The sequence below is a fragment of the Microcaecilia unicolor genome, chromosome 1 (assembly GCF_901765095.1).
Source record: "Microcaecilia unicolor chromosome 1, aMicUni1.1, whole genome shotgun sequence".
NCBI lineage: Eukaryota > Metazoa > Chordata > Amphibia > Gymnophiona > Siphonopidae > Microcaecilia > Microcaecilia unicolor.
This window is the reverse complement of record NC_044031.1, coordinates 436,550,105-436,577,024: the sequence shown is the minus strand read 5'-3', so window position 1 is coordinate 436,577,024 and position 26,920 is coordinate 436,550,105.

Below are 26,920 nucleotides of genomic sequence, written 5' to 3'. Positions count from 1 at the left end.
ATGTGCAACACAAAAATATTGAAAGCCAGTTGGGACTTTTTCAATAAAATCTCCTAACACAAAGCAATTACATTTAACCAAAAGATTTAAAAAAAAATACAGATTTCAGGTTTTTATCTGTTAATCTTGGTCTTTCTTCATTTTGGTTCCCCTTTACTAAGACGCGTAAACGTTTATGCGCACCCAACACACGTCAATTCTGAGCTATTGCCCGGGTACCGTGTGGCTCAGGAGGTAATTTCATTTTTAATGTGCGTCCCCTACGCGCGTCAGAAACAGAACAGTAGTGAAAGCTGAACTGCTGCCAGGGAAGCTGCAACTGGGTCAGTTGAAAAATCTGATCTTGAATGACAGTACAGCCAGAGTTGAAGCTGGTTTCTGGGAAGGGCCAACTCAGAGTTAAAGCACACTAGAGGTCACAAAAATCTCTAAGTAAAGGAGAAGTTAGCTGCAATTGGATCTGTGGACAATCTGGAGTAGAGCAGCTAGTAAAGAATTCTTCTATTTACTCTTAACCCTTGTCTGCATGTGTTTATGAGCGCTTCCTGTCTGTCTGCGGAGTAACATTATCAGAGGAATCAATTAGAATTTGTGTATGCAACTGGTTGCATATTATTCTAAGGCTCAGCGCCTCTCATAGCATGTATCCGAAAAGGGGACATGGCCAAGGGGCATGCTGGAGGCATTCTAAAATGTTGCACAGGAAATCACAGAATTTGGCCTAAACACTTACTAACTTGGGCAAAAGTTAAATGCAGGATCTGTGCCTAAGCATTATTTTATATAAGACATGCACACTTTATAGAATACTGCTTAGCACAGCGTTTTTCTGGCATCCATGTTTTGGCGCCATTTGTAGAATTTCCCCCATAGATTACATGCACAAACTTACATCTTCTTAGGGTTACCATATAGCTCCAGAAAAAGGAGGACACATTGATCCAGTCTGGGTTTTGCTTCCACTGAAAGCAATGGAAGTAAAACCCAGACTGGCTCAATCTGTCCTACTTCTTCTGGAGCCATATAGTAACCCTACATCTTCTTTGGAGAGGATAAAAATTCATATGTGATAATTTGTGCACTGCTGGGGATGGTTCTTCTGGCTATTTGATAAAGGCACACAGATACCTATGGCTCAGATGCTCTGAAGCAAATGCAGGCACTAGAGGCCATTAGTGCCTGACTAACGCCTATATTTGCTACAGCAAAATGTTCAGAGCCGTCGAGCATGTGAAATAATGAACACACTGGCTCTGAATGCTAATAGCATGCAAATACATGCTAAACAGGGCCATTAATATTCCTCCCAAATGCTCAAAGGGCAGTGTGGGGCGCTGCTCCCACAACAAAACTCTACGCCAGCTTGGACCTGGCATTGGGGTTTGCCAGGGCATAGGGAAGGAAGGGGGAGACATCTCTGTTCAGCATGTATTTGCATGCTTCCAGGCATCCCAACCCCCAAGGATGTGAGGGCCTGGTGGTCCAGTGGACCCGAGGCCCCACCTGCCCCCCAAAATAACATTCATCCTGGTAGTCCAGTGGAACCCTGGCCATGCCACCACCCCCATCTAGAAGACCATCCCTGGTGGCCTAGTGGTGGACCTTCCCCCCCCCCCCCCCCCCCCACCACCACACACACACACACACCATGGCCTATCTCAAAGTTGGAGGAGGGACGGAGTCCTGCTTCCTCCTCCTGCGGGTACCTCCTCAAAATGACGGCTGCCCACGCCCTTCCCAGTGCATCCTGGGCTGCACTGGGCAGGGCTTAACTACCACATAAGGGAATTTCTTCTATGCTTTCCGGGAATGCGCTCAAGAGCTGTGCAAATGTGCTCAAGAGCTGTGCCTAACATACAGCTCTTCAGCACATGACCAGGCACAATCTGCCCACAGTTGTCCCTCATGCTCAGTGCTATCACCTTGAGTACATGTGCATGTCATTAGTGTTGTGCATGAAGGAGCTGATCAGCCACGCTGATTGGGCGGTAAAACTCTGGCACTGTTCAGAACAGCGGCGGAGTTTTGAACATCTGCCAATATGTGTCTTTTTATACCTATTTGGCCTCCCAAATTAGATAATCCATATAAAATTACCCTCCACACTTTCATTTTTAGGTAAATATAATATTTATATTTTATAATTGGCAAAGAAAGTGTATTGCAATAGCTTTGAATTTTACAGTATATTATTTTGAACATATGAAGACTTGGTTGATAAAGATTTCAAAAATGTAAACATCTTTATTCAGTCTATACATTCATTTCATATACCACAGATGTTTTTTTTGTGTAGCACTTAAATTGTTAAATGTATGCAACTGTCTCTTAGCAAATGGTCTTAAATGGATTGAAACATTTTTGCAAACATATGCTTTATTGCAGTCCATTACCACATCCAAGTTAAATAATGCTATCTTGGCAAGTCTTTAAACTTTGGAATTATTTTAAATGAATGTAAAATCCTGAAAATATGTAATTGTGAATGAGGCAGAAGACTGAATGCTAACAGGAAGGCAGTAGCCTAGTGGTTATTGCAGCAGCCTGCAAACCTTCAGAACTGGGTTTAATTCCCACTGCAACTCCTTGAGACTCTGGGCAAGTCACTTAACCCTTCACTGCTCCAGGTACTAAATAAGTACCTGTCTATGATATATAAACTGCTTTGATTGTAACCACAGAAAGGCAGTATATTAAGTCCCCCCCCCCCTTCTGTACCCGTGAAGGCAAATTATCTCAGACTTCTAGCTTTATTAGTTACAGAGAAAATTTTAGAACTTTATGCAGGCATATAAGAATATATCTTGAGTAATACATCGTTGAGGGTAGATTGATAAATGCATGAACAGTATGCCAGATTTTTGGATGACTTTGTCACTAAATAAAACATATAAAACCAGGGCCAAGTCAGTGGAGATATCCTGGCATGACATCCTGGAAATCTCAATGTTTGTTTTATACTTTACACATTTTTGTTTTAATATGACTATTGGCTGCACTAGCTCACTTTGTGTTTTGATTCACAGAATGAAAATGGCTCTATATTTGGTTGTATCATCAATTTTTTTGGCTACCCAAGTTAAATTAAGTCTCTAAAAATACTAAGACCTGGAATGATGCCATTTTTCTAAAGACATGCAAATTAAAAACAAAATCAAACAATATAAGCAAAGCAACACTTTCAGACGTCTTTTGAAAGCTCAAGGCTTATTGTTTCATTTGCAATTGGATATAAACAATATTTTCTGTTCTTTAAATTAAAATGGGAGAAACTGGAGATTGGGACAAACTTTTGCAGACAGCGCATATCTTTGAGGCAATCAATTTCTGGCTTAATGATGTTTTTCAAGACTTCCTTTAGTGGTTCATTCTTTGAAGATAGATACATTAGTATATGTTGAAGAGACTCCTGAGGCAGGCACGTATGTGCAGAAACATGGTGCCATGTCGAGCCATCAGTAAGAATCACCAATAAAAGTTTTAATTTCATACTGGGTGTGCCTTGTTCTTTGTTTGAAGTCCCTGGATCCGTTTCCCATTCCTGCTTCCTTGCTGTGTGCTTCTCTGTGTGCTTCTGGTGTTCTTTCCACATACATAGTTTGTCTGCATACTTCTTCTTTGGAGTAGACGTAGATTTTTTTTGAAAGAATCTGTGTGCTTTGGGGGATGATTCTAAGTGCCTATTTTATAGTACACACAGATGCTTATGATTCCTTCAGGCACAAGAAAATGTCTATTCTACCACAATGTAACTCAGCTTGAGCTACTACTGAAAAAGGCATGCACTAAATCCAAAACTCCATCTCCCCTATTATAAAATAAATGTACAATAAGAGCTTTTTACTACTACTACTACTTCTTATCATTTCTATAGCGCTACTAGGTGTACACAGTGCTGTACACTTGAACATGAAGAGACACTCCCTGCTTGACAGAGCATACAATCTAATTAGGATAGACAAACCGGGCAAATAAGGGATAAGGGAATTACTAAGGTGGGAATAATAAAACATGGGTACTGAACAAGTGAGTAAGGTTTAGGAGTTAAAAGCAGCATCAAAAAGCCTAGATTTGAAGACGACCAGAGATAGAGCTTGATGTACCAGCTCAGGAAGTCTATTCCAGGCATATGGTGCAGCAAGATAAAAGAACAGAGTCTGAAGTTAGCAGTGGAGGAGAAGGGAGGTCCCGGGGAGGAGTGTAGGGAGAGAAAAACGGAGAGATATTGAGGAGCTGCAGAGTGAATGCACTTGTAAGTCAATAAGAGGAGTTTGACCTGTATGTGGAAACGGATGGGTAGCCAATGAAGTGACTTGAGGAGAGGGCTAATATGAGCATAGCAACACTGGTGGAATATAAGTCGTGCAGCAGAATTTTGAATAGATTGAAGGGGAGAGAGATGGCTTAGTGGGAGACCTGTGAGAAGCAAGTTGCAATAGTCTAAGCGAGAGGTGATAAGAGTATGGATAAGGGTTTCGGTAGTGTGCTTAGAAAGGAAAGGACACATTTTGGTGCTATTATAGAGAAAGAAATGACAGGTTTTAGCAGTCTGTTGAATATGTGCATAGAAGGAGAGAGAGAAGTCAAAGATGACCCCAAGTTTACGAGCTGATGAGACAGGGAGGATGAGAGTGTTGTTCACAGAGATAGAGCTTGGGAGAAGAGAAGAGGTTGGTTTAGCGGGAAAGATAAGAAGCTCAGTCTTGGTCATATTTAGTTTCGGATGATGGTGAGACATCCAGGCAGCAATGTCAGACAGGCAGGCTGATACTTTGGCCTGGATTCCTGCTGAAATTTCTCTTGTGGAGAGGTAGATCTGGAAGTCATCAGCATAAAGGTGATACTGAAAACCATGAGAGATCAAAGTACCAAGGGAGGAAGTTTAGATGGAGAAAAGAAGAGGTCCCAGGACAGATTCCTGAGGTACACCAACTGAAAGTGGGATAGAAGTGGAGGAGGATCCACAAGAGTGTACACTAAATGTATGACAAAAAAGATAAGAAGAAAACCAGGAAAGAACAGAGCCTTGAAAGGCAGCGTACCAAGGAGTAGGTGGTGATCAATAATGTCAAAAGAAGCAGAGGAGGATGAGGATAGAATAGAGACCTTTGAATCTGTCCAGGAACAGGTCATTGGAGACTGTTTCAGTTGAATGAAGAGGGTGAAAGCCAGATTGAAGCGGATCAAGAATAGCTTGAGATGAAAGAAAGTCAAGACAATGGTGGTGAACAGCACATTCAAGTATCTTGGATAGGAAAGGGAGGAGGGAGATGGGGCAATACTTGGAAGGACAGGTAGGGTCCAATGAAGGTTTTTTTTAGGAGTAGTGTGACCACGGCATGTTTGAAGGAATCAGGAACAGTTGCAGTGGAAAGTGAAAGCTTAAAGATATGACAGATAAAAGGGATGACAGCCGGAGGGATAGTGCTAAGTAGATGGGTGGGAATAGGATCAGAGGAACAGGTTGTTAGTTTCAAGGAGGAAAGAAAATGTGCAGTTTCCTCTTCAGTGATTTCAGAAAAGGAAGAAAAGGAAGCAAGGGTTGAAGAGTGCCCATCATTGGTCTTGCTTCCCAACCGCTGAAGCTGCCGTCAAAGCTCACTCCAGTTATGGGGGTTGAGAGAATGGACTAAGGGAAGGAGAGGTGGAGGTGGAGAATTCAAGTTTAATCTTGTGAACCTTATCATGAAAGTACTCAGCCAGAGTCTTGTGAGAAAGTGAAGGGGGAGTTGGAGGTGAAGGCACTTTGAGGAGAGTTCAGTGTGGCAAAGAGACTTTGAGGGTTTGATCCAAGAGACTTTGTCAACTCGATATAGTAATCCTGTTTGGCAAGTGAAAGAGCAGACTGGAAGGAGGTTAGCAAGAATTTGAAATGTATGAAGTAAGCATGGGCATGGGATTTCAGCCAAAGGCGTTTGGTAGAGCGGGCACAGGATTGTAGTTAGTGGATTCTAGAGGTGAGCCAAGCCTGGGGTTCGGTACACCTTAAAGAAAAGGGAATGGTAGGAGCGAGAGTATCATAAGCACATAAGCACCATCATACTAGGAAAAGACCAAGGGTCCATCAAGGCCAGCATCATGTCTCCGACAGCGGCCAATCCAGGCTTCGAGAGCTCGGCAAAACCCTTTAAAAATTAATTTTTAATAATGTTCAATGGACTTTTCCCTCAGGAATCTGTCCAAACCCTCTTTAAACTCCAGAGCAAAGGAGAGAATAGTATTATAGGAAGAGACAGCCTCATTGACAAACTTGGATAACATGGTGTTTGAGAAGAGATTTGAAACAATAGAGGACAAATTAGAAGGGTCAATAGTCTGAAAATTCCTAAATGTATTGGTTGAGATTGGATGGGACTGGGGGGGGGGGAGGGTGTTTAAATGTGAAAGTTGTCAGATGATGATCAGAGAGGGGAAAAGCTGAGACACAGAAATTGGAGAGTGAGCAGCTGGAGAAGAACATAAGTTCAAGACAGTGGCCATTCTGGTGAGTGGGGATAGTGGAGCACAATTGAAGATTAAACGTGGATGTTAAAGCATGAAACTGAGAAGCATAAGAGTCAGAGGGATCATTAGCATGAATGTTAAAATCCCTAAGAATGAGGGAAGGAGATGAAGGTTTAAGATAGAAGGAAAGCCAGGAGTCAAAGTCAGTGAGAAAGGAAGAAAGGGACTTATCAGGGGGTCGGGAAATGATAAATGATGTTTAATACAAATGCTCTGTTGTAAAATCCCTAGTTGCTATCTATATAAACAATGGTTACCATTTGGAAATAAATCCAAACTTTAAAAAAATGAAATCTGCTAAATGATTAGCCTTTATTGCATCCCAAGACAGCAAGTCCCATAGCTTAATTATGTATTGACTGTAAAAGTAGTTTTAGAATCTATTTTTAAAACCTGTAATTTGTTTCATCACGTAGTATCCACTAGGACTAATACTGCTAATGAGTGAATAACTGTTCCCTCCAAAAGAAAACCCAATGTTATCACTGCCTAGGAAGTAAAAAGAAGCTGCAGAAGCAGGACATTTCTTTGTGTTGCAAGCGCTTCCTTGATTTAAGTGAAGTGTCAGACCAATATCCGAATCAAACATAGCTTCTTGAGGATTAATCCAGGCAGTCCAAGGTCTCTTGATGGATGGACATTGAAAGGCAGCTTGTCTTGGCAACTACAGTAAACTCCTTTGGTGCCCTCCATAAACAAGGGAGGTCATCTATGTGCTGTATGCATCTGTCAGTTTTTAGCCTGCTTTCCAAAGGAAAGCAGGTTTATGAGATCACTGTCTGTGACTCCCAGAGTATATGCTTCAGTTACCCCGCATTAGTTCCACCCCTGTCAATTACTACAAATGTCTAATTTTTACATTAAAATCTAAATATTAATGAGTGAGAAGAGTTGTACTTACAATTTCCTTACTATAAGACCCTATATATTTTGATGCCAACCCAGTTTGTGTGTAATTTATGACTGTACCAATTTTTAGTACTATAGATTTTCTAACCAGAAAGCCTCAAAAGCATGTCTAACTTCCGATGTTCTGATCTTCTAATTCTCACTTTGATTAAAGGTACTGTACAGCATGTTCTGTATCTCTTGATGGCACCTGAGGGTAAATTTCACTTACAACTTTCTACATAAATATGAGAGACAAGGAACCTTACAAAATAATTCTATTTCCAGCATTTATAAAATACAAAGATCTCTATGAACGCTCTTAATCAAAGAAGCTCACAAAGCAAAAAAAAATCCATAAATAGCATAACTTGCAAATACACGTTTTTCTTGCAGAAAAATTTCTAAAACATATAATCAAACAATAGATACATGATATAGATGGATCAATTTAAGTTAATTCGTTCAAAGGACCACTGTCTTTAAAGCTATTTTCATTTGTAACATAGATTACAAATTAGTGGAGGAGTGGCCTAGTGGTTAGGGTGGTGGACTTTGGTCCTGTGGAACTGAGTTCAGTTCCTACTTCAGGCACAGGTAGCTCCTTATGACTCTGGGCAAGTCACTTAATCCTCCATTGCCACATTGAGCCTGCTATGAGTGGGAAAGTGCAGGGTACAAATGTAATATTAAAAAAAAATTGGGAGCTTGAAATTGAGAATTGTGTACTTGAAGGGAATGGAAAGATTTGATTTGAATCTAATATATATTCAAGAGACCAAATACCCTTTTTAAACCATTCCATCCAGAAAATTGATTTGTTGTTGATCTTTAGCTTAGGATTGCCCCATAACATAGATTTAATCGATTTAATACTAGGAATGTCCATTAAACTATCTAGTTCAAGGAGATGATGATGAGCTGACAGTAAGACAGGGTTAGATTTTAATTTATCTGGTATGGAAAAAAGGTAAAACACTATTGATAAGAAATGACTTCCACAGTTCTTTTTCTAAAATAAGCCATATGAGTATATAGACCCCCCCCCCCCCTGTTTACTAAGCCATGTGCTAATGCAGACACATCCCATTCATATTAAATGGGCTGTCGGCACTGCCACGCGGCAGTCGCTAGCGCGGCTTAGTAAACAGGGGTAAAAGTCAGTTCTCCAATAACATAAATGTTGATATATAAAGAATTTTGGTATAAAATAAAATCTGGGAAAACTACTCCTGCATGGTCTGTTAGTCTCGTCAAGGTTTTTCACACAATATTGGGTGTTTTCAAGTTACAGAGTAATTGGAAAAGCAGTTTATCTAATAGTTTATAAAATGGAGTAAAATGAACAGGTAGCATGCTTAAAATAAAATTTATTTTGGGCATAAGCATCATTTTTACCATTTTTAAGTGACCCCACCAAGATAAGTAAAGGGGATTTCATGAGTGAATGAGGTTTTTAATTGTATTGATATTTTGTTTTAGAATTAAGGTCAATGGTGTTTCCTAAGTCAGTGCATAGATCTAAACCTAAATATCTAATATACTTTGATGACCAAAGTAAACCAAAAGATGTGAGGGAATGCATGAATGTTCAAGGGAATATGTTAATTTTATAGGCAGAGAATTTGGCATATATTTCCACTAGATTATGGAAATTCCTAATCGACTGTTGTGGGTTGGAGAAGAATGACATAACATCATTGGCATAGGCTGCTTCTTTTATTTCTAAGGAGTTTTTATCATATACCTGAAGTTGTAGGGTCACCCTATTAGCTATTAATAGGGATTCAAGTGCTAAAGTTGAAAATGAAAGGGGACAGAGGGCAGCCTTGGCGAGTACCTCTCAATAATTTAATGTAATTGGAGAGTGAATTGTTTGCAATAATATGAGCTACAGGCTGTGTGTAAAGAATTTAAACTTTGTTGATATAGAGTTCAGGGGCACCAAACCATTTTAACACAATAAAGAGAAATTTCCATTCCATCCTGTCAAAGGCCTTCTCTGCATCAACAGACATAGCTATAATTGGTTGAGGAGCTGCCTTTTGACAGGATGGAAAGTTGGTGAAAAAGACAAGCATTATCTGCAAAGAGATGATTTTGCATAAATCCTACTTGGTTAAGGTAGAACACTATATCAATAATTTTTAAAAATCTGTTAGAAATATTTTTTGTAAAAATGTTGTAGTTCGCATTAAGAAGGCATATTGGCCTATAATTGGAGACCAGGGTAGGGTCTTTGTTAGGCTTTGGGAGAATAGTAATCACTGCTTTAGCAAATTTATTTGGGTAATCAGGATGAAGGTCTAGTTCCTGATAAAGGTTCTTTAAGTGTGGGATTAAATCTGCCTTTAAAAAAATCTATAAAATTAATTTATCAAATCCATCAGGACCCGGGCCTTTTTTAATTTTTAGGGAAGTTATGGCTTCCGAAATTTCTTTATCTGTTAATGGGATATGAAGAATATTCATTTCTTGTTTATTCCAAGAGGGAGTGTGGATATTCTTTAAAAGCAGTTCCAATTCATCCAGCTGATAGGAAGAGTCGGAGCTGTACAGATCTGAATAAAATTCAAAGAAGGTGTCCAAAATGTCAGAGGTATTGTGAATGTGTGTGCCTGCTCCCCAGGCTTCATCCATGATGCCTACATCCTTCAACATTTAGGAATCTACTGCAGGTCTGACCGAAGGGAGATCACCAGTGGCTGGCGCCTCGGTGAACAGTACATGATTTTTTATTTATTTATTGGGATATATTAACCACATTTATGAAGAGACTCACCCAAGGCGGTGTAGAGCAGGTTCAGTATAACATAAAACTTACAACTTTGTTAACAAGATAACAATAGTAAAATAACTAAGAATATACATAAATATAATAAATGTGGTAAACTTGAAAACAGTAAATTGAAACATAATAATAGAACTATTAGTACATAAGTACATAAGTATTGCCATATTGGGGCAGACCAAAGGTCCATCAAGCCTAGCATCCTGTTTCCAACAGTGGCCAATCCAGGTCACAAATACCTGGCAAGATCCCAAAAGATACAAAACATTTTATGCCACTTATCCCAGAAATAAGCAGTGGATTTTCCCCAAGTCCATTTTAATCATGGTCTATGGACTTTTCCTTTAGGAAGCCATCCAAACCTTTTTTAAACCCCGTTAAGCTAACCGCCTTTACCACATTTTCTGGCAATGAATTCCAGAGTTTAATTACACATTGAATGAAGAAAAATTTCTCTGATTCATTTTAAATTTACTACTTTTAGCTTCATTGCATGCCCCCTACTTCTAGTATTTTTAAAAAGAGTAAACAGACGCTTCACGTCTACCTGTTCCATTCCACTCATTATTTTATAAACCTCTAGCTCTATCAAAAATATGCACATTTAACAGCACTGGAATTCAAATACCAGAGATATAATACAATGTTAGCATAATACTAATGATACACCTAACTATAACTAACATAGATATGATGCTAAGTAGCTTCTACAATATGGCTTACCATATAGCTGAAGGACCAAGAGAAGATATTTGATGGGAACGAGATGTTGGTACAGAGTCAGTTGGGATAATTTGATGGTTAGCTAAACTCAAGGCAAGTTCGTTGTATAGTTAAGCAAGAGATAAGGAACTGATCTAAGTTACAATATGTGTAGCAAGCTAGTCCAGGTACAGAATGGGTGTATAGTCAGTCACCCTGCATATTAAAGGCTTGGGAGAAGAGCCAGGATTTCACATGCTTCCTGAAATAGAGGCAGACTTGAGTTATATGTAGCTCCTCTGGGAGTAAATTCCAGAGCATGAAGGCTATTCCTGAGAAGGCCTGCTGGTGGGTATCACATCTTACAATTTCTTTTGATGACTGTACAGATAGTGATGATCCTTGAGAGAACTTTAGAAGTCTTAAAGGTGTGTAAAGGGTTAACTTATTCTTTAAGAACCCTGGCCCATTTTGTCTGAGGGCTTTGAAAATCAAACAGAGTTTTAAATTTAGCCCTCTAAGGTACTGGTAGCCAGTGTGGCTTTTGCAGGAAGGATGTGATGTGGTCACGCTACTTGCAACCTTCTATCAGTCATGTTGCAACATTCTGAATTAGTTGGAGTTGATACAAACTCTTTTTGGTTTGGCCAGTGTACAGGACATTATAGGAGTCTAGTGGACTCATCTTTCAATATATATAGAGAGAGATTTCTTAGCTTCCATAGGTGATAGAGACAATTTTTGAAGGTTGTTTGAATTTGTGGGATCAGTGTGAGTGATGAGTCTGGTAGTATCCCAAGATTCCTGATATGTGATTTTAGGGGGAGTTCATACTTGGATGTCCAACCGCCACCTGAAGCTGAACATGTCCAAGACCGAGCTCCTCGTCTTTCCTCCTAAACCCACTTCTCCTCTTCCTCCACTCTCTATCTCTGTTGATAACACCCTTATCCTCCCTGTCCCATCTGCCCGCAACCTCGGAGTCATTTTCGACTCCTCCCTCTCCTTCTCTGCGCATATCCAACAGACTGCCAAGGCCTGTCGCTTCTTCCTCTTCAACATCAGCAAAATTCGCCCTTTCCTCTCTGAGCACACCACCAGAACTCTCGTCCACGCTCTCATTACCTCTCGCCTTGATTACTGCAACTTACTCCTCACCGGCCTCCCACTCAGCCATCTATCCCCCCTTCATTCAGTTCAGAACGCTGCTGCACGTCTTATATTCCGCCAAAACCGATATACTCATATCACCCCTCTCCTCAAATCACTTCACTGGCTTCCGATCAGTTATCGCATACAATTCAAGCTCCTCCTCCTTACCTACAAATGCACTCAGTCTGCGGCTCCTCACTACCTCTCCACCCTCATCTCCCCCTATGTTCCCGCCTGTAACCTCCGCTCACAGGACAAAGCCCTTCTCTCAGTACCCTTCTCCACCACTGCCAACTCCAGACTCCGCCCATTCTGCCTTGCCTCACCCCATGCCTGGAACAATCTTCCTTTACCCATACGCCATGCCCCCTCCCTACCCATCTTCAAATCTCTGCTTAAAACTCACCTCTTCAATGCTGCCTTCGGCGCCTAACCACTCGAGATATATAAAATACCCCAATCTATCCACCCTATCAGACTAACTGTTCACTCGTCCTCTAGATTGTTCACTTGTCTTTAGATTGTTTTCTTGTCTTTTAGATTGTAAGCTCTTTGAGCAGGGACTGTCCTTCTATGTTTAAATTGTACAGCGCTGCGTAACCCTAGTAGCGCTTTAGAAATGCTAGTTAGTAGTAGTAGTAGTAAAATGTATTTTCAAGTTGGGTTTTTGTCCACTTGTGTTTGGTACCCAAAGAATCTCTGTTTTATTTGGGTTCTGGCAAAGTTTGTTGTTGTTTGCCCATTTCTGAGTTGCAGTTGGGCAGGCAATCAGTTTACTCAGACCTGTGGGTAGATCTGGTTCAATGGGTATGAGTAGTTGCACATAATCAGCATAGGTGTAGAATTTTGTGTCCACTGACCAAACCAGCTCAGCCAGAGGTTTGAGGTAGATATTAAATAAAATGGAAGACAATATGGATCCCTGTGGCACCCCAGAGTCCAGTGGCCAAGGTAATAATGAACTGTTGCTGAACAGAACTGTTGTCTATCTGACATATAGGATTTGAACCAAATAAATACTCTGCCACTGATACCTATTTCTGCCAGTCTTGTAAGCATGATATTATGATTCATGGTGATGAAGGCTGCCGAGAAATCCAGCAACACTTGTATCAAGGCAGATCCCCTGTCACAGTTTATGTGCAGATCATCAAGAAGGGACACAAGAACTGTCTCTATTCTGTACCCAAGTCTGAAGCCAGATTGGCATGCATCTAGCCAATTACTTTTAATAAGACAGTTGTTGAGCTGATTGCAGACTGTCCATTCTATAAGTTTGCCAGGAAAGGAATGTTAGAGACTGGTAGGTAGTTTTTGAACTTATTCTGGTCCAGTGAGCTCTTTTTCAGTAGAGGACACACCATAGCTCTTTTTAGTGTTGTTAGCAGCTACCTTTCCATAAGAGAGGAGTTAACAAGTTTAGTGGCCCTTTCAACGAGGCCTTTGCTTGCTCATTGTAAAATCTTTGCTGGGCAGGGATCAAGAGTTCAGGTTGTAGGCCATATACCTTTCAGGATATTTTGCAAGAACTTCTTCTGTGACCTGGTGGAATGAGTCCCAGATGACTGTGCATAGCAGGGAAGAGGGAGTGTTCTCTTCATTAGCTGGTTATAGCTTTGATGGGACTGTTTGTAGGTCTTTAATTTTGTTGACAAAGTAAGTGGGAAAATCATTGCTGGTTAGTTGTGACTGGACTTGCTGGTTCTGTTGTGGGGTTTGCAGTAGACGGTTTACTATTTTAAATAGCTGCTTGGTTGAATTTGTAGCTTGTTTTATGTGTTGAGAAAAGTAGTGATTTTGGCTGTTGTTATGGCCTGGCAGTACATTGTCATGTGTTTCTTACAGTTAGATCTAGTTGAGATTTTCTCCATTTTCATTCAAGTTGACATCCTTGCTTAAAGACCCTTAGTTCTGGGGAGAACCATGGGGAATATTTGTTTGTGGAGCATATGACCTTCTTTAGAGGGGCTGCTTTTTTTCTAATGGCATTGCTAAGCATGCATTTCAGATATCAACCTGTTCTGACATGGTCATCATCATTTCATCCACATAGGGGTAGGACAAGACCTAAAGGAAGTTTTCAGTGTCAGATTTCTCATGTCTCAGAGTTCCTTCCAAGCTTTGATTGAACCCATATGTTTTATGTAGTCCTTTAGAAAATTTGATTAGAAAATGAACAGTCAATGACAGGGATGTTAGCTCTATGCCACCAGCCTTCTGTTCCAAGACGTCAACCCATTTGGAGAAAAGTCTAGCATACGACCCTTTTCATAGGTTGGAGAATTGATCACCTAGAGCTTCCATTGTATCAAGGAAGGCAACAGTACTGGTGTCTGGATTTTTAATGTGTAGGTTAAAGTCTCCCATGATCAGTAACCTAGGGTAGCTCAGGGTTACCTCAGTCAGCAGATTCAGAAGTTTTTGCACAGATGGTTTGGTGTTGCAAGGTGCTTTGTAGACCATGAGCAGCCACATTGGTTCCTTGTCTCCCAGCTGGATTAGCAGGCATTCTGACTCAGACATGTGAGTGATGGAGACTCTGTGCAGTTTGAATGCCTGCTACTCCTCCACCCTGCTTCCCTTGGGGCATAGTTCAACAAATGGTACTCCCCCGCTTTCATCCGGCCAGGTCTCTGTTACTCCCATGATGTCTAAATGGTATTCACTGATGACATCATGGATCATAGGAAAGTTTTTATTGGCTGAGCTGGCATTTACTAGGCTCAAGTTTCCAAGTACTAATCTGTTTGCGGTTGTAGTTTTAGTTTTAGGGGGTCACTTGATGATGGTAGGCAGGTATTTTTGTGGGTATAGCTAGATAAGAGTTTTGCCTCTTGAGTTTGTGTCTTCTAGGTGAATGGGGGAATCTATTGTCTGTTCTTCCCCAGATTACTGTGATGTCTTATGATTTTTTTTTTTGTTTACTAGACCATAGCACATTCTTTTTAAAGTAAGATTACAGAGCTCTCTAGCTATTCAGTATAACAAAAAGCCAGTCTTTGGCAGCAATTAACAATGGAGTGTTAATTAGGCAGACAGTGTTTGATGAGGGTCTGAATCCCTTTGAAGTATCAACTTCCTCACTCCAATCCCACAAATTCAAAAAAACCTTCAAAAATTGTCTCTATCACCTACGGTAGTTACGAAATCTTTCTCCATATATTGAAAAGATGAGTCAGAAGGGGGTGGGGGTTGTGCGGTCTGGGGGGAAGGGAGAATGCTTGAAGTCACATGACAGGGGAAGAGAGATTGGGACTAGAGAGGAGGGATTTTGACTGGGGGGGGGGGGTGATTGAAAGGAAGCTACTGATTTGTTTTGTTATGAGGGTCCTGGCCATTATTCAGTTGGCACCTACATAGCTAACAGGACAAATTTATGACAGTTGTCCTAAATTCACCCAGTTAGCTATGTGGGTGCCAGCATCTGCTTAACTGCTGGCTCATCCCTAAATCCATCCCCTCAACCTGGCCTGCTCACTTTTTTGATATTCAGTGGCACTAACTGGATAAATGCCACTGAATATCGGCAGATGGGCAGCCCTTAACAATTTAAGAAGGCGAGAGCCTCCTCTGCTTACTTAAATTGCTTTGAATATTGGCCCAATACATTCTATATTATCAGCTGAACATTCAAACTGCAGTTATCCATGCTCATTTACACTTATATGTGTTTATCAGCAGCGCAGCTCTTTTCTGTTGCAAGGCTGTCCAACTGCTTTACTTTCAGTTGCTATTCTAGATCCAGTCTCTTTCAATCACTTCAAAGCACTGCACACATGAAACAACACCATCTCCTTCCATGTATATTAGCAGCATTACGCTTTTCTATCACAAGGCTGTGTAAACACTTTCTCTTTCAATTTCAGGTGCCCAGTCTCCTTGAATCATTTCAAAGTACTGCACACCCCAAACCAATGGCGTAGCCACAGGTGGGCTTGGATGGACCGGGGCCCACCCACTTAGAGCTCAGGCCCACCCAACAGTAGCACACATTTAGCGGTACCTGGTGGGGATCTCAAGCTCTGCCAGCTGAAGACTTCCACCTGATGGTAATGAAAACACTACTTTCCATGTGCATGCTCAGTTTTCAGCGCATGCCTGCTTAAGACTGCCATGGTGGAAAGAAGCATTTTCCTGCCAACTGAGATATATTTTTGGTGGTTGTGAGGGGTGGGGGAGAGAACACTTGGTGCCCACCCAATTCTTGCCTAGGCCCACCCAAAATCTGTTGTCTGGCTACGCCCCTGCCCCAAACAGCACTGTCACCTTACAAAGTCCACTTGTTTCATCTTTAGCTGCATCCAGGGCCGGTCTTAGCAAGTGCGGGGCCCTATGCAGACCAATTTGATGGGGCCCCACCCTAGCCCTGCCCCCACCTAACTCCGCCCCCACCCTAGCTCCAGGGCCGGCTACCCCTCCCTCTGAGTTCCCGGGCTGCTCCCTCTGAGCTCCAAGGCCCCCAGCTCCAGGGCTTCCCCTCCTAGGGCTCCCAGCTCCAAGGCCCCCCTCCCTCCCGGTCATTTTTTAACACCCCCTCCAAAATCCAGTACTAGGTATGCTGAGAATACAAAACACTCTAGGACCTATTGAGCAATTCTACCATACTATAAGCAGTCATTTCTACGAATCACACAAAGAAAAGGAAAACATCTTAAAACACTACAGTGAGCAGTAGAACATCAATTCACCTATTGTAAAATGAAACCTGACAGAATAGTACAGATCGTCGATCCTGCACAGTCAATGCCAACTGAAAGCCATGTCTTTTTCACAAACACAGATACACCCTAATCCACTATAGAATAAGGTAAAATTATGTATAATCATACCTGATAATTTTCTTTCCATTAATCATAGCTGATCAATCCATAGACTGGTGGGTTGTGTCCATCTACCAGCAGGTGGAGATAGAGAGCAAACTTTTGCCTCCCTATATGTGGTCATGTGCTGCCGGAAACTCCTCAGTATGTCGATATCAAAGCTCCATCCGCAGGACTCAGCACTTAGAGAATTACACCCACGAAGGGACACTCTGCCCAGCTCACCACCGCCGAAACGGGGGAGGGGAATTAACCCAGCTCATCCCCACACAAGTGGGGGAGGGGAATCCGTCCAGCTCATCCCCGCGGAGCGGGGGAGGGACACCACACCCGCCGATGCGGGGGGATCTGGCTTGTCCTGCAACCGCAACCGCGGGAGGAGCTGACTGACCCTAACACCGCCGAAGCGGGAGGGGTACAAAACTGCCCTACAGCCGCACGAAGCGGGAGGGAGTGCCGGCAGAATTTTAAGTCTCAATCCAGCCCCGTAAAACGGAGGGGAGAGGAATGCAGCAGCTCACTGTAACACAAACTCGTCTTAACTCTTGAAGAATCCAAGTGAAAAAACTTGAACACGAAGTCTTTCTGAAGTAACTGAAGACTGAACTTGAACCTGAAATGCAACCAGAATAAAAACAGTACAGATATCTGGGAGGGGCTATGGATTGATCAGCTATGATTAATGGAAAGAAAATTATCAGGTATGATTATACATAATTTTACCTTCCATATCATCAAGCTGATCAATCCATAGACTGGTGGGATGTACCGAAGCAGTACTCACCCAGGGCGGGACATAGAAATCCCTGACCGCAACACTGAAGCTCCAAACCGGGCCTCCGCCCGAGCAGCCACAGTCAAGCGGTAATGCTTGGAGAATGTATGAGCCGAAGCCCAAGTTGCCGCCTTGCATATCTCTTCCAAGGAGACGGATCCGGCCTCTGCCATCGAGGCCGCCTGAGCTCTCGTGGAGTGAGCCTTCAGCTGGATAGGCGGCACCTTCCCCGCGGCCACATAAGCCGCTGCAATGGCTTCCTTGACCCATCTTGCCACTGTAGGCTTAGCAGCCTGCAGACCCTTACGAGGACCTGCAAACAGGACAAACAGATGATCCGATTTCCGGAAATCATTGGTCACTTCCAAGTATCTGATGATGACTCGTCTCACATCCAGATATTTAAGAGCAGAGTACTCCTCTGGGTAGTCCTCCCTACGAAAGGAAGGGAGACAGAGCTGCTGATTCACATGGAAGCGAGAAACAATCTTGGGCAGGAAGGAAGACACTGTGCGAATAGTCACTCCTGCCTCAGTGAACTGCAGAAAAGGCTCTCGACAAGAGAGCGCCTGGAGCTCGGAAACTCTTCTGGCTGAAGTGATAGCCACCAAAAAGACTGCTTTCAACGTCAGGTCTTTCAGAGATGCCCTCAACAAGGGTTCAAAAGGCGGCTTCTGCAATGCTCTTAGCACCAGGTTGAGATTCCACGCAGGCACCACTGAGTGCAGAGGAGGGCGCAGGTGATCAACTCCCTTGAGAAAGCGCACCACATCTGGCTGCGAAGCCAGGGAAGCACCCTTCAGGCGGCCCCTGAAGCAAGCCAGAGCCGCCACCTGGACTTCAAGGGAACTGAGCGACAGGCCTTTCTCCAGACCTTCTTGCAGGAACGCCAACACTGAAGAAATTGGAGCAGTGAAGGGAGAAAGTGAGCCTGCTTCACACCATGCTGCAAAGATACGCCAAACCCTGGCGTAAGCAGTAGAAGTAGAGCGCTTCCTCGCTCTCAGCATAGTGGCGATGACCTTGTCTGAGAAGCCCTTCTTCCTCAGACGCTGCCGCTCAATAGCCAGGCCGGAAGACCAAAGGGAGAGGAATCCTCCATCACCACGGGACCCTGATGTAACAGGCCCTGCTCCACTGACAGCCGCAGAGGAGTCGACTGAGAGCCTGACCAAGTCCGCATACCAGGGACGTCTGGGCCAATCCGGACCCACCAGGATTACCCTGCCGGAATGCTTTGCCACCCGGTCTAGCACCCTGCCCAACATGGGCCAGGGCGGGAACACATAGAGGAGCTCTTGTGTCGGCCACTGTTGGAGAAGAGCATCTACTCCCAGGGCTCGAGGGTCCCGTCCTCTGCTGAAAAAGCGCGGCACTTGGCAATTGGCCGATGACGCCATCAGATCTAGGCTCGGCTGGCCCCAGCGCTTCGTGATGTCCAAGAACGCCTGAGCAGATAGTTGCCACTCTCCGGGCTCCAAGGTATGGTGACTGAGAAAGTCCGCCTTGACATTCATGACTCCGGCAATGTGGGCCGCTGAAAGCTGCTCCAGGTTCGCTTCCGCCCACTGACAAAGACTCATAGCCTCCTTGGCTAGAGGGGCGCTCTTGGTACCTCCCTGGCGGTTGATATAGGCCACAGCCGTGGCATTGTCCGACAGGACCCGTACAGGCTACAACACCAGTACCGGGATGAACTCCAATAACACCAACCGAATGGCTCTGAATTCCAGGAGGTTGATAGACCACTTGCCTCTGCAGGAGACTAGAGCCCCTGCGCTGTCCTTCCCAAGCAGTGGGCTCCCCAGCCCATCAAAGAGGCGTCTGTCATGACGACAATCCACTCCGGGGTCACCAGAGGCAATCCTGCAGACAACTTGTCTGTCTGCGTCCACCAGCTCAGCGCCTTGCGCACTGCTGGGTCCACGGGAAGGCGCACAGCATAATCCTCCGACATCGGAGTCCAGCGCAGCAGCAGAGATAGCTGTAGTGGTCTCATATGAGCCCTGGCCCAGGGCACTACTTCCATCGTGGCCGTCATAGAGCCCAACAGCTGCACGTAGTCCCAAGCCCGAATAGGAGAGGCTACTAGGAACTAGTCCACCTGAGCCTGAAGCTTGACAATCCGATTGTCTGGCAGGAACACTCTGCCCACTTGGGTGTCGAATCGAACTCCCAGATACTCCAGGGACTGAGTCGGGCGCAGCTGGCTCTTCTTCCAGTTGATGATCCATCCCAGGGAGCTCACAAGAGCAACTACCCGGTCCATAGCTTTGCCGCACTCTGCATAAGAGGGGGCTCGGATCAACCAGTCGTCCAGATAAGGATGGACTTGTACTCCTTCCTTTAGCAGGAAGGCCGCTATGACCCCCATTACTTTGGAAAAGGTCCGCGGAGCAGTAGCCAACCCGAAAGGGAGGGCTCTGAACTGGAAGTGTCGTCTCAGGACTGTAAAACGCAGAAAGCGTTGGAGAGGAGGCCAGATGGGAATATGCAGGTACGCTTCCTTGATGTCCAAGGAAGCCAAGAACTCTCCTGCCTTCACTGCCGCTATAACAGAGCGGAGAGTCTCCATGCGAAAGTGCCTCACTTTCCAGGCCCGATTGACCCCTTTGAGGTCGAGGATAGGCCGGACAGAACCTCCTTTCTTTGGAACCACAAAGTAAATGGAGTAACGTCCCTTGCCAATCTGATTTTTTTTTTTTTTTTTTTTTTTGGCACCGGAACGACCGCACCCAGGTGGATCAGGTTGTCCAAGGTCTGCTGCACTGCCACAGCTTGACCGGAGACTTGCAGGGAGAGAGTACAAACCCGTCTCTTAAGGGTTGGCAGAACTCTAGCTTGTAGCCGTCTCTGATGACTTCCAGCACCCACGCGTCTGAAGTTATAGTGGTCCACTCGCCCAGAAACGAGGACAGCCGTCCTCCAATCTGCACTGGGGCGTGGACCAAGGCCCCGTCATTGGATACGAGACCCTGGGGGAGGACCGGAGGGAGCACCTCCGGGACGGCGGTCTCTGCGAAAGGAATGCTGCTTGGGGGAGAAATTCCTCTTGAAGGAAGAGGGGGCAGAGGAACCCGACTTGCCCGGGCGGTACCGACGGGCTTCCAGCAACCGTCCTCTGGAGGTACCGGGACGAGTACTAGCCCGAGCCCTGACCTCTGGTAATTTCTTGCCCTTAGACGTGCCGAGATCGGTCACGATTTTGTCCAGCTCGACCCCAAAGAGCAGCTTGCCTTTAAAAGGCAATCTAGCCAGGCGGGATTTAGAGGCGTGGTCAGCAGACCAATGTTTCAGCCAAAGCCACCGCCGCGCAGAGACTGTCTGAGCCATGCCTTTAGCTGAGGCTCTCAAGACATCATACAGCAAGTCTGCCAAATAGGCTAAGCCCGATTCCAGGGCCGGCCAATCAGCCCTCAAGGAAAGATCCGAGGGGGAAGCCCGCTGCACCATAGTCAGGCACGCCCTGGCCACATAGGAGCCGCAAACTGAGGCCTGCAAACTTAAAGCAGCTGCCTCAAAGGACGACCTTAAGGCCGCCTCCAATCTTCTGTCTTGGGCGTCCTTTAGGGCCGTGCCACCTTCCACCGGCAACGCCGTTTTCTTAGTCACCGCAGTGATTAAAGAATCCACGGTAGGCCACAGATAGGCCTCACGTTCACTCACAGCCAAAGGATAGAGGCGGGACATAGCCCTAGCCACTTTAAGGCTCGTTTCCGGGACATCCCATTGAGCCACAATTAAGGTGTGCATGGCATCATGCACGTGGAAGGATCTAGGCGGGCGCTTCGTCCCCAGCATAATGGCAGAGCCAACAGGGGCTGAGGGAGAGACGTCCTCCGGAGAGGAAATCTTCAAAGTGTCCATGGCCTGTAACAACAGGTTGGGCAAATCCTCTGGGCTAAAAAGCCGCGCTGCAGAGGGGTCATCCGCTCCATCCGAGCGGGGATCTATCTCCTCCAAGGAATCCGCAAAGGACCGTTGGGAGACCTCAGACACGCTGCCCTCATCTACATCGGAGGAGACAAAGTCCTCCAAGGCCTGGAAATCAACCCGAGGGCGTTTACCTCTGGGAACCTCAACCTCTTTATCAGAAGAGGGAGCAGGGGCAGCGTTTGCATGAGGAAAGCCTGATGCAGCAGCAAAACAAACTCGGGGGAGAAACCCCCCCAAACTGTGCACTTCCGCAGCCTGGGCAACAGCCCTAGACGCACTCTCAACCGGCGCTCGCAATAGCGGGGGAGAGACATGCTGCGCATCCAAAATGGCGTCCGGCGCGAAACTCCGCGAAGGAGCCGCGCGGGAAGAACGGCGCTTAACTTTAGCCGCTTTGTGCCGTCGCCCAAATTAAGGGCGTTCATGGCATTAATGTCTCCAACCTCAAGGGCGGCCCACGAAGAAGCCGTCCGAGCCGCGTGGCCGGCCAAGATGGCGGAGGCGAGGAGCGGGGGATGGGCGTTTATGGCGGGAAAAAACCGCCACGCCGGAGGAATGACCGGGACATTCATCGGTCACTAAACTGTCACCCATCAAGGGCGAATCAGGTTGTAAAACCCCCGCATCCCCTCTAGAAGCGCTCCAGCGATCCGGGGAGCGACCCTTTGCGCCCTCGCCCTCCGACGCCATATGCCACGAGGAGAAGAATCGGGGAACCCCCTGCCCGCTATAAAAAGGTAAAATTACCTGCTTGCCGCTCCGAGCTGTAACGAACTGGTGTCCCAGTGAGTAGCTGCAATGAACGTTTAAAGAAACGTCGAATTAAACGCCTTTAAAGACGTTTAAAATTTTTTTTTTTTTTTTTTAAACGGAGCCAGCGGGAGGGGGGAGAAAAGGAGGGACCTGGCACCACCAGGTTTGCACTTGCTCAAAAGAGCCCTCAACCCCAGGCCTCAACAAAACCTAAGGATTAGGCTTGGAGGCCTAGCCAGAGCTGCTGCTGTGTGTGACCACCACCTGCTGAGATAGAGAACATACTGAGGAGTTTCCGGCAGCACATGACCACATATAGGGAGGCAAAAGTTTGCTCTCTATCTCCACCTGCTGGTAGATGGACACAACCCACCAGTCTATGGATTGATCAGCTTGATGATATGGAAGTAGTAATATTTAAACTTTCTATTTAGACAAAAATTAAACTGAACCCCCAAGATGCCAGACTCTGCATACATTTCAACACCACAGAAACAGAAAATGACCCCTAGTACTGTGCAAAATATAAAGACAGCAGATGTAAATTTGAAAAAACTAACAAATACCAATCACCACTTTACAAATTAACAAATAGAAATAAAACAAATACAGAAAATAAAATAATCCCATTTTATTGGACTAATACATTTGGCTTCCAGAGGCCAAAATCTCCTTCCTCAGGTCAATACAGTATAGTACTGTTACAGTATCCTATCCTGACCTGAGGAAGGGGGTTTTCTTCTCTGAAAGTTAAGTCGAAATGTATTAAAATTAGTCCAATAAAAAGATTACCTTATTTACATGTTCTATTTATAAACATTTATTAACACAGCTACAATACTATATCCTAAAGCAAAAAAATAAAAATATATATTTTATTTACAGTTTGTTGTCTCTGGTTTCTGCTTTCCTCATCTTCTTTTCACTGTCTTCCTTCCATCCAGCATCTGTCATCCAGTGTCTGCCCTCTCTGCTGTACCCTCCATCCAATGTCTGCCCTCTCTCCCTGCTCCTTCCATCCACATCTGCCCTCTATCTCTGCCCCTTCCATGATCCATCCACCATCTGCCCCTGTCTGCCCTCTCTCTCTCCCCCATCCATTCACTGTCTGCCCTTTCTATCCCTGCTATCCACTGTCTGCCCTTTCTCTCTGCCCCTTCAATCCACAATTTGACCTCCCTCTCCCATCCATCCGGGGTTTGCCCTCCCTCTTGCTACCCCATCCAGGATCTGCCCCTCTCTCCGCCCCTTTTTCAGTCCCCAGTTCCAGCCCCACTATCCCACCAGTCCCCCATTTCAGCCCCAGCCCTTTTCTCCCACCAGTCCCGAGCTTCAGCCCCCCAGCCACTTCTCCCTATCCCGTTTTCAGCCTCCAGTCCCAGTACTAGCCCCCTTAACCCACCTACCCTCCTTTTCAGCCCCCAGTTCCAGCCCCCTTCATCCACATGCCTTGTATTAGGGCCCCCTTTTCAGAACCATTCTCCCACCTGACCCACGCATGCCCCATTTTCCCACCAGCCCCAGGCATGGCCCCCATTTTCCCATATGGCCACTTCTCAGACCCCAGTGCCTGCCCCCTTCTCCCATCCGAGAAGCCCCTACCCAGTCCCCTTCTCCTATCCAAGAACCCCAGTCCCCTCCCCACACATCCCCTTTAACCATCCAAGAACCCCCTCCCCACCCCCTTCTCCCATCCGTGAACCCCCTCCCCACCTCGGTCCCCTTCTCCCATCCAAGAACCCCAGTCCCCTCCCCACCCGTCCCCTTCTCACATCCGAGAACTCCCTCCTCAGTCCCCTTCTCCCATCCAAGAACCCCAGTCCCCTCCTCACCCGTCCCCTTTAATCATCCAAGAACCCCCTTCCCACCCCCTTCTCCCATCCATGAACCCCCTCCCCACCTCGGTCCCCTTCTCCCATCCAAGAACCCCAGTCCCCTCCCCACCCGTCCCCTTTAACCATCCAAGAACCCCCTCCCCACCCCCTTCTCCCATCCGTGAACCCCCTCCCCACCTCAGCTTTAGAAATGTTAAGTAGTAGTCTCCTTCCCATTTGAGAACCCCCTCTTCACCCTTCCCCCACCTGAGAACCCCCCCCCCACACACCCTTCTCCCATCTGAGTCCCCCCCCCCCCAACCTACCTACTAGCTTTGTTCTCTGGTCCCCACCACCCTCACTGGCTTTAAAAAAAGAATTTGGAAGCGCCAGAGGGACAGGCAGCACCTCGTGTCTGCCCTCCCTGCTACTAAAAATGCCTTCGACGTCGTCATTGGGCCTTCTCACATTGAGTCCCGCCCACCCTCGCGGTAATTGGAAGTTACCTCAGAGAAGGGCGGGACTCAATTTGAGAAGGCCCAATGACGACGTCGAAGACATTTTTAGTAGCAGGGAGGGCAGACACGAGGCGCTGCCTGTCCCTCTGGCGCTTCCACAGTCTTTTTTTAAAGGTAGGACAGGGTGGGAGCAGCGGGTGCAGGGCACCCCCCACCCGCTGACAGCTGGGGCGGACCGCCCCCACCACTCCGCCGTCGCGCGCCATCCGAGGGAGGGAGGGAGGGAGGACTGGAACTCGGGCGGTCGGGGCGGGGCGACCTTAGGCGCGCCGCGCGGGGCCCTATGCGGCCGCCTCGGTCGCCTCGCCTTAAGACCGGCCCTGGCTGCATCAGAGGCATTTTGAAATGTAATCTTTCCCTCTGATGCAGCTAGAAGTGAAACGAGGGACCCTTGTAAGGAGACAGTGCTACTATTTTTGAGAACCAAAATGGTCTTCTTTTTCTGTTACTTGTATTTACTTTCCTTTTCTATTTCTCCTAGATGCTCCATCCAGCTAAAACCTCCTTGAGCTATAACCCCATCTCAATAATATTAGTTGTTGTTTTTTTAATTCTACAACCTTTATTTTCGAATGAACCATCTCCACACTTGCCTTAATATTGAACTTCACAATCTGATGATCCTGGATGCCAGATGATAACCCATTATAGCATCAGTAAGCCCATTTGTGAGCCCTAAGTCCAGTATGGTCCCATGCCACATGAGTTCCATTACCGTCCACTGAACCAGTTCTCATTGTAGAGAATCCAGTATCTTCTTATTTGTAGATGACCCATTTCTAGATGACCCTACAAAAGGGGTGCTCTAATCAACATGTGGTATATTAAAACACCTATTTGTAATACTTTTCCTTTCATATCTACATTTTGAATGTCTTCAATTAAATCTCTGTCTATTTCTTCCACCTGTGAATGAGGCTATTTACACCATTGTAAATAGAATTTCTATTCCCTATTTCCAGATTAACCCACAGTGCTTCTTCCTTCCCCATAAGTCCTGCAATTCTACTTATAATATAATACCACTCCCCCTTGCTTTTTCCTACCTTGTTTTTCCTGGAATATTGTTATAGCCTGGTATAACAATATTCCAGTCATGGTTCTCCTTGAACCACATTTCTGTGACTGCTACTTAATCCAAGACAACCTCTTTCATCACAGCCTCTAGATCCAGCTGCTTAGGATGGCATGATCTTCCCTGATCTAAATATTGCACTCCAAGGCATCTATTTACTAAGATTAGCATGTGATAAGAGCATTATCACATTTTTGGTCACAAAGACCATTCTATAAAATGCATGATAATACACTACAGTGTTATCAACATGCTACAGTGAGCTATAGTACATAGAGGCCAAAATAGTTATTTCACCTTCATCGCTGTAGTATGATGTCACATGGTAATGTAAAAATGCTGGGTAGTATTTATGAATATTATTAAATTCACAAGTAAAAGAATATAAACTTTTGCTCTTGCAATGATTTGGATAATTCACTCTCAGTGGCATCAAAATAATTATATTTAAGTAGCTTCACCTTAGGCTGGTAAAAAAAAGGATTTTAAAAAAATTGCGTACAACTACCTATGAGCAGACTGTCTACAAACTGCTTAGAATGAATCTCATCACCACAGTGATCCTGAATAATGGAGGAAAAATAACAGTGCTGTCAGAACATTACACAAACCTTGACTGTATTTATTTGAAAGGTAGAACAGCTCGACTTGTGAGACTGAATGCTGTAAAAACCTTTCAGCTATTTGCACATTATTATAGACATGAAGCAAGTTCAAGTAAGTGTCAATCAATGAAAGTCAGACCTTATGAATCTCAATGCTATCGCTGGATCAAACAAGTATACTTTTGCTCCTATTTCAAAAACAGGTTTTGTAATTGACCTGCTTGTTGCAGACTGAAAATTGACTTCTACTCTCTTAGTTTTCTTATGGGACATAACAACTGTATTATTTATCAGATATGTCAAGAAATATGTAGAAATGAATGCAATTTAATTCAATTTAAACTTCCATCTAATTTTTCACTCCAAGAAGTATACATGGCAGATTAGAGCTGACAAAAGATAAATACACTAGAGCAAAAATAGATCAAGAGTTTAAATTTTAACCCCATCCTATACAATTCACTTTCAACCTATCTACTGGTTCCTGGTTCATAAAATTACAGAAGATCCAAGAATCTATTATCCATTTCTTTCTCCTTTTTGCACACTGTAAATCCTTATCATTTTTCAACAAATATTGGACCAAC